This window comes from Marmota marmota, unplaced genomic scaffold (genome assembly GCF_001458135.2).
Source record: "Marmota marmota marmota unplaced genomic scaffold, marMar, whole genome shotgun sequence".
Lineage (NCBI taxonomy): Eukaryota > Metazoa > Chordata > Mammalia > Rodentia > Sciuridae > Marmota > Marmota marmota.
Window position 1 is genome coordinate 1,237,013 of NW_026000174.1, and position 15,096 is coordinate 1,252,108.

At 35.4% G+C, this 15,096-nt stretch overlaps 1 pseudogene; it reads left to right on the forward strand.

Moving 5' to 3' along the window:
• Positions 1 to 1,918: 1,918 nt before the first annotated feature.
• LOC125612234 lies at positions 1,919 to 2,011 on the forward strand (annotated as a pseudogene).
• Positions 2,012 to 15,096: the final 13,085 nt, after the last annotated feature.

The following is a 15,096-nucleotide window of genomic DNA, read 5'->3' on the forward strand; positions in this document are numbered from 1 at the left end:
TTATGGCATTTGCAGGTAAATGGATGGAGTTGTAGAAGATAATGCTAAGTGAAGTCAGCCAATCCCCCCAAAAACAAATGCTGAATGTTTTCTCTGTTATAAGGAGGCTGATTCATAGTGGAGTAGGGAGAGGGGGCATGAGAGGAATAGATAAATCCAGATAGGGAAGAGGGGTGGGAGGGAAAAGGAGGGGGCAGGGGATTAGCAAGGATGGTGGAATGTAATAGACATCATTATCCAAAGTATATGTATGAAGACACGAATTGGGTGTCAAAATACTTTATATACAAACAGAGAGATGAAAAATTGCGGTATATATGTGCAATAAGAATTATAATGCATTCTGCAGTCATTTATTTATTTTAAATCAATTTAAAAAAAAAGAATGCCTGACTGAAGCTGGCACCCAGGTTTAGCTCACAGCTGAAGTTCAAACATAGCCCCAGAAATGGGAGTAACCCACCAAGAGCCAATCAACCAATCAACCTGTTTACTGCAGGATCCCTGCCACACAGAGAAACAAGCACAGAAACAAGACTCCTCCCATTGAAATCTAATCCCTGCCTTTGATGTACTCCCCCTTAAATAAAGAATTGGGGCCTTTTTCAGTTGTTCAGTTTCAGTTCCTATCAAGACTGGAAGACCCATCAGATGCTCCGATTTTTAAATATAATCTTTGGCTTTGTCTTATTTCTTACTGATTATTTCAGACTTTTTATTTTCCCAGGCCACTCACACCTACTGACCAAGAACCTGCTCTGTCTCCAGTTGCTGGTCAACAGGTCACAGACCATATTAATAGTCTTCAGTCTTTTTTTTCTTTCCCCCTATACCATCTTTTTTTTTAATAATTTTTTTTCACAAATGGAGCACAACTTTTCATTTATCTGGTTATGCATGATATTACATGCACAAACAGAGAAATTATGTTACAGTAAAATAAGTTTATATATTTTTAGACTTAGAGTTACACCATTTGTGCATTCACACCCATACATGGGGTAATAACCTCCATATCATTCTACCAACTTTCCCCCCACGCTCTCCCTCTCCCCTCCCGTCCCCTTCTTCCCCTCTGTTCAATCCAAAGTTCCTCCCTTCTTCCCTTGCCCCCTGCCAATTGTGGATCAGCATCCACTTATCAGAGAAAACATTTGGTCTTTGGTTTTGGGGCATTCTCTTCCTTCGCTTAGCAGGATATTCTCTAATTCTGTTCATTTACCTATTAATCCCAAAATTTTACTCTTCTCTACTACCATCTTCATTACTGATTTTTTTTCTTGTGAAGGGAAAGAAAATACTGGCATCTCTTAAAATATCACTTAAAAATGCAAATTTACTTAAAGTTTTATTTTTCAAAATTTTTAATAATGTTAATTTCATAACTTTGATAAAAATGAATATCCAAGGCCTGATAAAATTTCCAAACTACTTCTGCAGCTGGAGCACAAGAAGCTGCCAACTTGGCTTACATGTATATTCTTCCACATTTCACTTTCTAGATCCTCAGACATATTACTTAATTTTATTTGATATTTACATGTTGACTAGAAGCATATGAGAAAAGCATATGAGAAATTGTTTACTAATTATTGCATCACTCAGAGAAGCTTTTATTTGAAGACAATGCCAAGGAAATTTCCAAAATTTTGGCTGGAACTTCAGTCTTTCTTGAATATTGTACTGTACCATCTGTACAAAAATTTAATAGTTTTCAAAGTTCTTGATAATCTTTTTCTCAGTCATAAATAATAAAACTATGTTACTTTGATAATGTTTCTACTAGTTCATAGGATCAGCATAAAATATAAAAATCAATTCAAAGTCATGATTCTTTAAAACATTTTAAGTGAATTCTTAAAATGAGTGAAATAATTGAACAGTTGAACTACTAACCGAATTTTTAGAAATATTTTTGGTGCTCACTTGGGCAGCACATAAACTAAAATTGGAACAATACAGAGAAGATTAGCATGGCCAAAAAAAATTTCTTGAAATAAAACACACATGCAAAATATGCACAAATTATGTTTATAGCTCTATAAATTTTCACAACAGAATGACTGTTAGTGACATTATTTGGGAGTCTTCCCTGATTTTCTAATAAGAAATAGAAACTCTACATCAGTATCTCCCAGCAGTTCTTCATCTTTCTTTACTACAGTCATCACCATCTACTGTCTATCTTATTAGGTTTTCAAAAATCAACTTTACCTCTTCAATACTGAAATGGCCACATTGTTTTGTTGCCATTGATGGTGGTGGTTTTATAAATGCCATTTTTTTCATATGACCTGATGAATAATGTAACTGTGGTAAGCAGAAAGATTAATTAATACCCCAAATTATGATGTATAATTTTATAGGCTCTTGCTTATTATCTCAGGAGGCCACAGAAACCCCTACGGCATTAGATCCCCCCCACACACAGTGGATCCATAAGACATTCAGAGCACCCTCTTACAACTAGCCTGAATTATGGTTAGCTGTGAAACTAATCAGAAGATTGTTGAATCTGAAGATTGTATTTTAGGTAGAGCACCAGTTCATCATTACCCTCTAAATATGTTGTGACTAATATCTTGGAGCTTAGATGAATCTTTTGAATCTATAGGAGAACAAAATGATATTAATAATAAACCATAGTCCGGAAATTTTTCTGATACTATTCAAAGGTCTGAAAAACTTGATATGTCTTTTGATGATGTGGAAAAGTCAGAGGAAAAGAAAATTGATAATTTCAACCAAAAATATGAGCAATTGTCTTATTATTACCTACTAATCTAAAGGTTTGATGGAACTAACACTTGAAAATTTTATTAATGCAATAATTCACATATTTCTATCAGAAGGGGAGTTATGTTCTGCTTAAAGTTCATGGTTCAAATAAGAACAAATGCAGTTGTCAATGAGGAAACTCTCTTTAAAACACCATTAATTGATTTTACATAACAAAGCAATTAAAAAATGAAAGCTTGAGAAATAAAGCATCCATAAAATAACAAAATACATGTATCTATTTATTGGAAAAGCATATCTAGTCTATTGTTTTCATTCATAATGTATTAAAATATAACAGAAAACTGCATAAGACATAGAGTATAATAAACAAATGTAAAATAAGAATTGTATAATTACAACCCAGATCAAGAAGTACGCAATTATCTTTACTCCAGAGTGAGATCATATTAATTTTCTGATCATGTTCATTTTCCTTAGCCCTAGACTAGAATTTTGTCTTTTCTGGAAAACTCTAGGTGATATTCTAGTTGTTTTTACCTGACCCAATTATTGTTCTTGCATAGCAAATCACACTAAACTTAGTGGTGTAGAACAATAGCCACTTTATTATGCTTGTGGATTCTGTGGATCAGTAATCTAAAAAGGGCAAAGCAAGGACAGGTTGACCTTGACCCTGATTTATGATATGTGGGTGATACAAGTAGAGATACTGAAACTATGGAGGCAACTTGAAAGTTGGAATCTTAAATCATCTGAAGACTCACTCACATTTCTGACATTTGCGCTTGTAATCTGCTAAAACACTGGCCCTGTTGTCAGAGTACTTCCAAGTGTTCTCTTCATTTAGTTAATGAAGCCCTAAAGGAATTAACAATGTGTGAATTAGAAATACTGGGAAGTAGTAACCATTGTATTCCTCTTGTTTTCCCCTTTTTTTTAAGAATGGGAATGTCTATAACAATTATCCCGTGCCTGTTCTTCCACAGGATGTTGGGTGCTAGGGCAACTGGCATGTCTTTTTATATCACTGGTTTTCAAATCAAAACAAGAGCACTCAAGGAACTGTAACTGAGGCATCACACCTCAGGAGCCTTAGACACATCTGGACCTAATTAAGATGGTAAAATCCCAGGTAAAATTCCAGGTTGTTTTCAGTGGTTCTTATGATTCTCTTCATTTAGTCAACTACTTACTCTTCTTCCAAACCTGGTTGCTGAGTTCCAAAAATAAATGCAGCAAGAGAAGGAGGTAGGATATGCATTGTCTTTTATATCCTTGCTTTGATAACATCACTCCCATCACCATCACACATCCATCCAGAATCAAGAGGCAACACCTCTCAATGGAGTATTAGCATCACAGCGTTAGAACAGAATATATGATTTAATGCAGCTGTCATTTGAAAATAAAATATGCCAACCCATCCTCACTCTAGCCACAGGAATTCATATTTCTCACATAGGAGTATTCATGTCATCTCTCCTTAAAACCCTCAGGTCTCATCCTACTACTGCATTAGCTCAAAGCCTGGGATTTTACCATCTTAATTAGGTCCAGATGTGTCTAAGGCTCCTGAGGTGTGATGCCTCAGTTACAGTTCCTTGAATGTTCTTGCTTTTGATTTGAAAACCAGTGATATAAAAAGACATGCCAGTTGCCCTAGCACCCAACATCTTGTGGAAGAACAGGCACAGGATAATTGTTATAGACATTCCCATTCTTAAAAAAGGGGAAAACAAGAGGAATACAATGGTTACTACTCCACAGTAATCCTAATTCACACATTGTTGATTCATTTAGGGCTTCAGTAATACTACTTCAAGATGTTTTCAGTGATTCTTAGTTCTGCCTCGGAGTCCTCCTCCTTTTCCATAATATATAGCCTATGTTTTAACTGAAAAAGCTCCTTAGTCTACCCTCTGGACATTGACTGGAATTTGAAATTCCAAAAGCCTTTTTTCACTTGGTACTCTTTCCTCTTCTGTCTAAAATGAAATATGATATGTCAAGAGCTTTGTAATGTTTTGAACAACCAATAAAAAAAATAAAATTAAATAAATAAATAAAATGACTCATCTTGCTGGATGCCATGGAGCACGCCTGTAATCCCAACAGCTGGGGAGGCTTAGGCAGGTGAATTTCAAGTTCAAAGCTAGCCTGAGCAATTTAGCAAGGTCCTAAGTGACTCAGTGAGACCTTGTCTCTAAATAAAATATTAAAAAGGGCTGGGGACGTGGCTCAGTGTATAAATGCCTCCAGGTTCAGTCCCCTGTACCAAAAAAAAAAAAAAAAGGAAGAAAGAAAAGAAAAAAAAAGAAAGAAAAAAAGACTTATCTTAAAAAGAAATTAATCTTGTGGGTTTTGTGTGGATTAATTTATAAATCACATCATTAGATAAAGCAGTACCTCAAAAATCTCTTTGAGATAAGAGGTTTTCTACCTTAGCACCTCAGGAAATTTCTGTGGGAAGATGCCATTAAAATTCTTAGAAATGGCTGACTGCAGAAACATACGCTTGTAATCCTAATGACTTGGAATGCTGAGACAAGACGATCAAAAGTTGAAGACAGGCCTCAGTAACTTAGAGACACCTTGTCTTATAATTAAAAATATTATAAAAAATAAAAGGGGGCGGGGGATGTTTCTCAGGGGTTAAGCACCCCTGTATTAAATCCCCAGTTCCAAAAAAAGAAAAAAATTTTTCTTTTTGGAAATGTTGCTGTGTGAGTTCTTCCTTCAGAGTTCCTTTTATCTTTCTGGAAATTTCTATATGACATCACTTTGTGTATTTTGGAGATTTTAACAAAGGATCTCTTAGTCCTACCCTAATTTTGAGCTATGATTGGAATTCATGTCTCAAATTCAGAAATGTTTGACATCTGTAGAAGATGGAAAAGAGGTTTGGGGAGGGTTTTAATTGTTTGCAGTACTGGGATTGAACCCAGAGGTGCTCTACTCCAGACCATTTTATTTTTTATTTTGAGTCAGTGTGTCCCTAAATTACTGTGGCTGGCCTTGAACTTATAATCTGCCTGTCTTAGCTTCCTGAGTATCTAGAATTGCAGGTGTTTGCCAGTGTGCCTGGCAAGATACAGCTTTATTTTTCAACCTATGCAGTCCTAGCTCCTTAAGATCTAACCTTTTCTTTCTTTAGCTCATCTCTCTTCTCTCACATTTAACATGGCTGTGAGAGAAAGCCAGATGTTATTTTCAAGAGTCTTCCTAGAAATCTCCTATTTTAGCTATTATAAAGTTTGTTAGGTATGGATCTTATTTTCTACATTGCCACAGGTGTCAGTGTTGCTAACTTTCTGGTACTAATAATACGGATTCCCCCATTCTCCTAGCTGCCAATCAAATATTACTTTACTTTATGCTTACAATGATGCTTCCTCAAAACTATTGTCTTCACTAACACTATTTTTGAGGTCCTTTTGGCTTTTACCCACTATTATCTCCCCAAATCAATAACAATTCTAGTTTTTATTGTGTTGCACCCAACTTCTGGTGTCCAAATTTCTTCCAGTTATTCTTTTACTACATAACAAATGAACCCAGACTCAGTAAAACGACAACCATTTCATTAAACTCATGGATTCTGTAGGTTCAGGATTCAGAAGAGGCACCAATAGGATAGGCTGTTTCTACTCTTTGATGCCTGAGGCCTCAAATGATAAGATTAGGGATGACAAGCTTGGAAACTGTGTATTCACTCATACACTTGTCTAGCACTTGTGCTGGCAAGTAGCTAGAACCTCAAAACTATGAATGAATTGACCCCTGGGTATGGATAATTCATGTTTTTTTTTTCCTATTTGGTGACTGAATTCCAAGAGTTGAAGACCCAAAAGAATAAGGATGAAGCTGTACCAAGTTTTAGAGGTCAAATAGCACCATGCAGTTGTCACAAGTCCAGCCAGTTTCAGGAAATGTCATGTTATAGAAAGAGCATAAATGATGGGAAGTATTTTTCTGAGTAGCTTTAAAAATATAATTATGAATGATAATAAGATAATGATAATATTTTCAAATTAAAGTTATCAAAATTCCAAGAGTTAAATTTGTTAGAAATCCCTAGAAAGAGGTGTCACATATAAATTATAAAAATTTGAGAAGAGCTTACTAGAGATTGTGTACAAATATTTGATGAGGGTATAGGAAAAATATGAAAAATAGGGCATGACTTTCTTACCACTCTTAACTTTGAAAGAGCACACCTGGTTTTGTATCATATGATATGTATTATTTTTTGCATTGCTCCTTTATTCAATAGAATATTTGTGAGATTCATCTGTGTTGCATGCACTTGAGCTATCAAGTTCATTTATATTCAATATTGAATAGAATTTTTTATGAATACATTGTAATTCATTTATCCATTTCCCTGTTGATAGACAATTGGTCTACGTTTGGCCATGGTATGCATATGTGCATAGATTTTTCAAGACATATACCAGGAGTAGAATGATTGAACCATGGATGTCTTTAGTTTTACTGGATGATGGAAAGACATTTTCCAGCATAACTGAATCAAATTTACATTCCCACCAAATAAAATAATAGTATATTTTGCTTGATTCACAACACTGATAACAGTATTGTTTGTCTTTTCTGTTTTTGCTTACCACTCTGATAAAGTGATTTGGTTTAATTTTTTTTCCTGTTAACTAATGAGTTTGTATATTTTTAAATATGCATTGGCCATTTGAACTTTCTGTTTATGCAGTTCAATCTTCTGTTTAATATTTATTTTTCCATCTTACTCTTGTTACTTTGTCAGATGTCATTATGTATTCTGTGTACAAGCCCTCTTCTAGTTTTATGTGTTGCAAATATATTTTATGTCTTTTTGATTGCCTTAAGATATTAGTCTTTAACTTTATGGTTAATTTTGTTCTTCTTTTATTTATCCTATTTGGTGATACATGACAGTAGAATACATTTTGACACATCATATGTAAATGGAGTATAACTTCCCATTCTTCTGGTTGTACATGATGTGGAGTTACAGAGGTTGTGTAATCAAACATGCACATAGAGTAATAATGTCTAATTCATTCTATTATACTTCCTACCTTTTTACCCCCTCCCCTCCCTTTCCCCTCTAATCCAAAGTTCCTCTATTCTCCCTGCCCCCTTATTATGAATTAGCATCTGCATATCAGAGATAACATTCAGATTTTGGTTCTTTGGGATTGGCTTATTTTGCTTAGCATGATATTCTCCAACTCCATTCATTTACTGGCAAATGCCATAATTTCATTCTTATTTAAGGCTGAATAATATTCCATTGTGTATATATACCATATTTTCCTTATTCATTCATCTGTTGAAGGGTACCTAGGTTGGTTCCATAGTTTAGCTATTGTGAATTGAGCTGCTATAAACATTGATGTGGTTGCATCACTGTAGTATACTGATTTTAAGTCCTTTGGGTATAAACCAAGGAGTGGGATAACTGGGTCAAATGGTGGTTCTATTCCAAGTTTTCTGAGGAATCTTCATACTGATTTCCATAATGGTTGTACCAATTTGCATTCCCACCAGCAACATATATGAGTGTACCTTTTTCCCCACATCTTCCCCAGCATTTATTATTGCTTATATTCTTGATAATTGCCATTCTAACTGGAGTGAGATGGAATCTCAGTGTAGATTTGATTTGCATTTCTCGAATTGCTAGTGATGTTGAACATTTTTTCATGTATTGGTTGATAGATGAAATTTTGTTCTTCTTTACTTAAGAAAACTGTTTAAAATTTTTGGTAATACTGAACTATTATTAGTTCATAATGACATTTTCTCTTGTGATCTTCTAAAACCAGAATAGTCTCCTCTTTTATATTTAAGTCTGCAAACTATCTGAAGTTAAGGCATTTGTCTCATAGGTGCTGAGTCTTCAATTTTATCTATGTATGAAAGTTAAATTGTCCCAAAAGTATTTGCAGAAAAAACATGTCTTTTCTCTACTGCTCCATATTTTAATGAGATCCAGCTCATGTCTGCTATAATAAATGATATGCATGTTAATTGTTTCTTTTGATGTGAGGAAACTTCTTAGCTTGATGTAATTTCATTTGTCTAGTTTTTATTTTTGCTGCTTGAGTTTTGGGGGTCGTATCTAAAACAATATTAACATCCCAGGCTTTTCTCCTGTGTATTCTTCTAGTGATGTCACAGTTTTGTGTCTTACATTTAAGTCTTTAATCCATCTTGAGGTGATTTTTGTACATGGTACAAGACTCTTGTGTCATTCTTTTGCTTGTGGATAATCAGTTTTCCCAGCACCATTTAATGAGCCATCCTTATTGTGTATTTTTGGCACCTTTGTCAAAAATAAATTGGTCATAAATTTGTGAGATTATTCCTAGGACTTCTATCCTCCTCGATGTGTTGACAAGTTTTTTTTGTGCCAGTACCATGCTACCAAGTTGTTTTGATTACAACTATATATATATATATATATATATATGTAAATCAGAGAGTGTGATGCCTGCCTCCAGCTATGTTCTTTTCACCCAAGATTGTTTTGGCTATTTGTGGTCTTTTGTGGTTCCATATGAATTTAAGAGTTGTGTTTTTTTTCCTAACTCCGTGAAAAATAACATTGGAATTTTAATAGTGATTGCATTAAATTTTTAGGGTGTTAAATCTGGGTGGCATGAAATGTCCATATTTATACTAACAGTCTATTCAAGGCAGTCCAGGATTTTCATATCATTCCCCTCAAAATTGTTTCATTTCCTACCTACCAACCAATTCCAAAACCACTTTCACATTTGAAGTATTTACGTAGTATGACATTGCTTCCGGGTACCAGAGTCTGTATTCATTTCCTTTTACTGCTGTAACAAAATTATAAACTTAGTGACAATACAAACTTATTACCTTACCGTCCCAAATTTCAGAAATCTGAAATGGCTTTCATTGCTAGAATCACAATGTCAGCAAGTCCTACTGGAAACTTTAGGAAAGAGTATTTTATTGTGTTCTGCATCTTCTACAGGCCACCTGCTTCCTTGGCTTGTGACCCTTCTTCAGTCTTCAAAACCAAGTGGGATAGTGTCTTCAAATTTCTCTCTAGTCCTGAAGTTCCTCCCTCTCTCTTATAAGGATCTGTATGATTCCATCAAGCCTATGTACTCTCAGGTATTCTGTTCCAGCAACAGAACGTGGACTAGAGAGTATGGAAATAGTGAGGTGACCACTGTACTTGAGAAAAACACTCTGGTACCTATGTTTACACCTCACTCTCATGAAAAAAAAAACATTATGGCTAAGCAAAAAATGAACACCAACTGAACCAGCACAACAGATACAGATACGAGACTGAAGAGAAGTAGTTCAAGGCATACACAATAGGGCTGGGGCTGTAGCTCAGTGATAGAGCATTTGCCTAGCATGTGTGAGGCACTGGTTTGATCCTCAGCACCACATAAAAATAAATCAATTAGTTAAATAACAGTTATTGTGTTCATCTACAAGTAAAAATATATTTTATAAAAAGACATATATAACAAGATTGTATGATTTATTAGAGGCAATAAATCAGTAAACACATGTCTACCAATCATTTGAATGATTATGCTCATATCTAAGACAAAAATATGATTACATGGACAATTGATTACATTATTAGAATACAATGTAAGCATCTGGTAATGTTTTGAGTAATGACAGTTGATTATATTGCAAGAAAATGTCATGGTTGATTAATAAGAAATGATAGAAGTTTTTCATTACTGAAACATCTCAAGGGAATTTCAAAGATTCTGTAGTTTAGATTGCTTTTTTTGAGGCAATATAAAGCAAGAGTAGAAAGAAGGGTTTGATGAGGATCCTGAGAATGAAATGGAGGTAACAGAAAAGATTAAATGAGAGGAAACTCAGTTATGTAGTACCTACTCTTTGCTTGGCACTGAATTATGCAATATATATATATATATATCAATAATAGTTTTTCAACTTTTATTGAGCCTGGTGTTAGTCTTCAACAAAAATATTGTGTATGCATTTATTATTTAATCTTCATATATACCTGTTATGGTTTGTATTCACTGTTAAAATTACCATATTGAACAGGAAGTAATTAAAGCTTTGAAAGCTGACATCTTAGTCAAAGTCACACAGTAGAAAATGAAAACTGGAAATTCAGACCTCTCAGATTCTAACAAAGATTCTCTTATGGAAATAAAGGCAAGTTTCATCTCTCATTACCAATAAGGTGTTAATTTCTTGTAAATAGTGGGCCAATTAGCAGCTATGGTGTAATATACAAAAAGCACATTGAAAAGATACAGAGTTGCATACCCAAACAGCCACTTGCCCACTGTGTGACACTTAGCTACCCTTTACTCTCATTGTCCTATTTTTCCTCATCTGAAATTATGTTCATATTTCCCATTCAGTGGTCCATGAAGTAAGGCAAATTGCTCTTGCTTTTGTGATTATTTCTTGTACCATTTACCTCTGTAGGACTCTGGCATTCCAGCTGCTCTTCCTTCTGTCCCACATTCCATATCCTCCATGATAGATAGTAACCACCAAGGCCAAAGTAAGATTTGGTTTGCAAAATAATCAGCCTGTAGGATCTGAAGCAACTTCTAGATCATAAAGTCCATTAATATGCTGCAACTGACAGTGTACATTACTTTTTGCCCAAACTATAAGTGTATTCAGCTATGAAAGAGAAATTCTATTTCCTAAGACATTTTGAAGGTACATTTTATTTTGTACGAAGGAGAAATTTCACTAAAAAAAAAAACAGAATTTTCTCTTTGTGGGTGAGATTAAAGAAATGCTAAAATGTATGAAGGACAATGTAAAGTAGATCATTCCAGAACTTTGGGACTGCTTCATACTCTACAATTAGTTAAAGAGACTAGAAAAAAAAAATAAAAAGACAAGAAAGCTTCCTGGAATGAACCCAAAGTAATTCAACATTCAAAAAACTCTTTCTTCCTGAATCCCCCCAAAATGAATTTTTTATTTTACTTAGAAATTTAATTTAATTTAACAACAGCTGCTGGAGACATGAAAGTAGCAGGTGGAGTTTTAAAAGTAAACACTAACGCACAGAAAGCTTTTCTGTGGGAGAATCACACTCTGTGACAAGCTTTGAAAAGCAATATCTTTCTTCAGTTGAAATGTATGACAGAGTTTGTGGCTGTTAAAACGACTGAAGTTCCCCATAATTGGGAAATTGTCTCTCACACAGTTCATCAGACACTCACTTGGCTGTACTTAATGGAAGATGCTGATGGAAAGCCACAGAGGTGTCACTGGGGTGACATTCCATTTAAAGTCACTCCCAAGCAGGCATTGTGAGCTTTCCAAGGGGAGACATAACCATCAGGCTGGAAGCAGGCAGAATCAGAGTGCAGAACCTAACAACACAGGAGAGAGTTGTACAACCTCGTGACTCAGGGATGGGCCTCAGTGGGTAAGTAGTGTCCTCGATGCTTGCAGATGGAGTTTGTGTCTCTTTCCCAATACCTCTCTAAGCCCTGCCTACTCCCTAGAGAAAGAGTGCACAATGTGGAAACAAGTTCACTTCTATTTGAGAATTTATGCAAGTGAAAATAAGGAGTACAGAGAAAATTGAAAGTGCTTGTGTAATGACATGAAAATTGGATTAAAAAGTCAAACAATTCTATGGGTGGCCTCTTAAAATTCTTCTCTCTCATTTATCACCAATTAGGGAATTGACTTAGATAATTCAAAATCAACTCTTAAAGTTTATTCATATGAACTAATAATGCTTGCTTATTTAAGTTGGAAAGACTAAGAGCAATCACAGTAGATATATAGAAGTTAGCAGGTTATTTTAAGAAATTTTAAAAAGAAACTAGCCTAAATTGATTATGGTAACTCTATTGATGATAACATGGCACTCTATCTCCTGACCAACTTGAATCCACTTTCCTATTTTAGCCCATCATTATTTGTTGTCTTAATCATCACAAAATTTCCTCATGGATTCCCCTGGCTCTATTCTTGTCATCTTTCAATTCCTTACACACCTCAACATAGAGATATTTTCCAAAATACAAGTGTGTACATCTATCACTCCCCTGCTTACAAATCATCTGTTGTTTCTTGTTGGCTTAAAAGCAAAATCCAGACTCCTTATCAGTTGCACAATGATTTTTGTGATATAGCTTCAATAGAGTGCCCCTGACAGTGGCAGCACTGAGGAAAAAGAACCCTAGGAAAGGCAGCTATGTGTCTCTGAGGCGCTCTCAGGAAGTTCTTAGGTCAGAGAACCCAAGTCATGTTTAGGAAAAAGAGAGAATAGCTATCAGAAATCCATTTGATGAGTTGTAGACAAAAGTCTGAGGCCCAGGAACAAGTTAGGAAAGCCTGAAGCAGAACAAGTAAAACTGAACAAAGAGCGGGCAGTGGGGTGCTGCAGGCAGAAGGCACAAGTGCAGTGCTTCATAAGCAGGCTGCCCCCGTGTCAGATATGGGGCAGGAGTGATGAGGCAAAGGGGTCAGGAGGATGGAGTACTGCACCCCTTCCCAGCCTCACCTGCTCCTGACAGTCCTTTTCTGCAAGGTCCTCCACCACACTGACCTATGCTGTGGTCTCTGACAGATACTCTACGCTCCTCCCCATGGCTTTGCCCCTCTTTTCCAACTCTGGAATAGACTGGTCCTTCCTTCCTTCCTTCCTTCCTTCCTTCCTTCCTTCCTTCCTTCCTTTTTTATACCTAAAAACTCTTGCTCAACATTCAAGACTTGGCATAGGTTTCTATAATTGAATGGACTCTTCCACAGGCCCAGAAACAGGTTACTTCTCTGTCTCCTTGGGACCTTGGACATACTGCATATGAATACTGCATATTGCATAGCATTATCAGTTGTTGATGTGGCTGTCTTTACACCAGAACATGAGTTTATAGAGGGGAGAGATGTGCCTTATTCCATAGGAGAGAGACTGATAGAGAGAAAGGACAAAACTCAGTAATTTCCTTTCTCTTAAATTGAACTCAAAGGACTAAAATAGAGCTCTTTATTAAGTAGTAATATTTTTCTAACTACAAGTGACCTTAGGGAAAGTTTCTTTTGATTTAAATAGCCATACCAAAAATGTTCTTTTTATCTGCCCATAAGAAGAAATGGATGAGGAAGCTACAAAACAGAAGATAAAAATAATAGGGCTGTAGCATAGATGGTAACTTGATTCTGGCATCAAATATTAAAAAAAAAAGATGTCTTGTGGCTGTCTCCCAGAGTAAGATGACTAAACTTGCCTGGTTTGTGTCCCTATGAATTTCCTATCTGGGGAAGGTGTGGTGGTGCGAACACACAGTAGGGAGAGCTGGAATTGGATTGGGTACTGTCTGCATCACAAAAATACTTTCCTTTGGATAAGGCTTTCTATATCTAGAAAGCCTGATGGCTGGATTTATGGCAAGACAGAAGAAAAGATAAAGACATCAAAAATCCTAAAGTTAATAGATGTTTCATTGTTCCATTATCTTTCTGGATAAGGAGTACAGTTTACTGCGAAGAAAGATTCAGTTTAAGTAAATTCAATTCTGCAACTATTTGTTAGGTTCCTACTAGTGTAATAGTTATTGCACTAAGTTGAAATTGTAAAAGGGGGTGGAAACATATTTGAGTGAATGGGACACAATATAACAGAATAGTTATATACTTTAGTGTTGGAGTCAGATAGATCTGGGTTTATAACCTGAATATTCCATTTGTCTATGTAACTTATTTTTTTAGTTATTATAAAAATTCAAAGACTAAACTGTATATTGGTTAGGATATTTCACCTCAAAGTAACAGAATACCATGAAAACTGGTTTTACCATATGGTAACAGAATGCTTCACATAACAGAGAAATCACAAGAAAATGTCATACTAGAATTACTGCTATGATCCTGTGATACCACAAAGGACTATAGCTTCATTGTGTCCCCAGAGAAGAAGGTATATTAAAATTCTATACCCTGGTAACTAAAAAGGCAATGATACATGTCAATAGGATCTTAACAGAGATAATTAACTTGGAGTGAAGTAATTATTGTGGGACCTAATGCAATATAACTGATGTCTTTACAAAAAAAGAAAGAAAGAAAGAAAGAAGAAAAGAAAAATTTTAAATCTCTGTTTTTCAAGCCACATAAATGGTGGCACTTCTTACTGCAACCCACAACTAGGAAACAAGTACACACTGTCTCTGCTATTCCATCTCCAGCTGTCATCCTTAGGCCAATCTCTTCACATGATCACAAGATGACTCCTAGTGCTCTAGGCACTATATCCTGCCATAGCCAAAGAGAAAAGAAGGCAACTTCTTCTGGTGAAGAAAAATATTTTTTTTTTACCAGAAGAAAAAA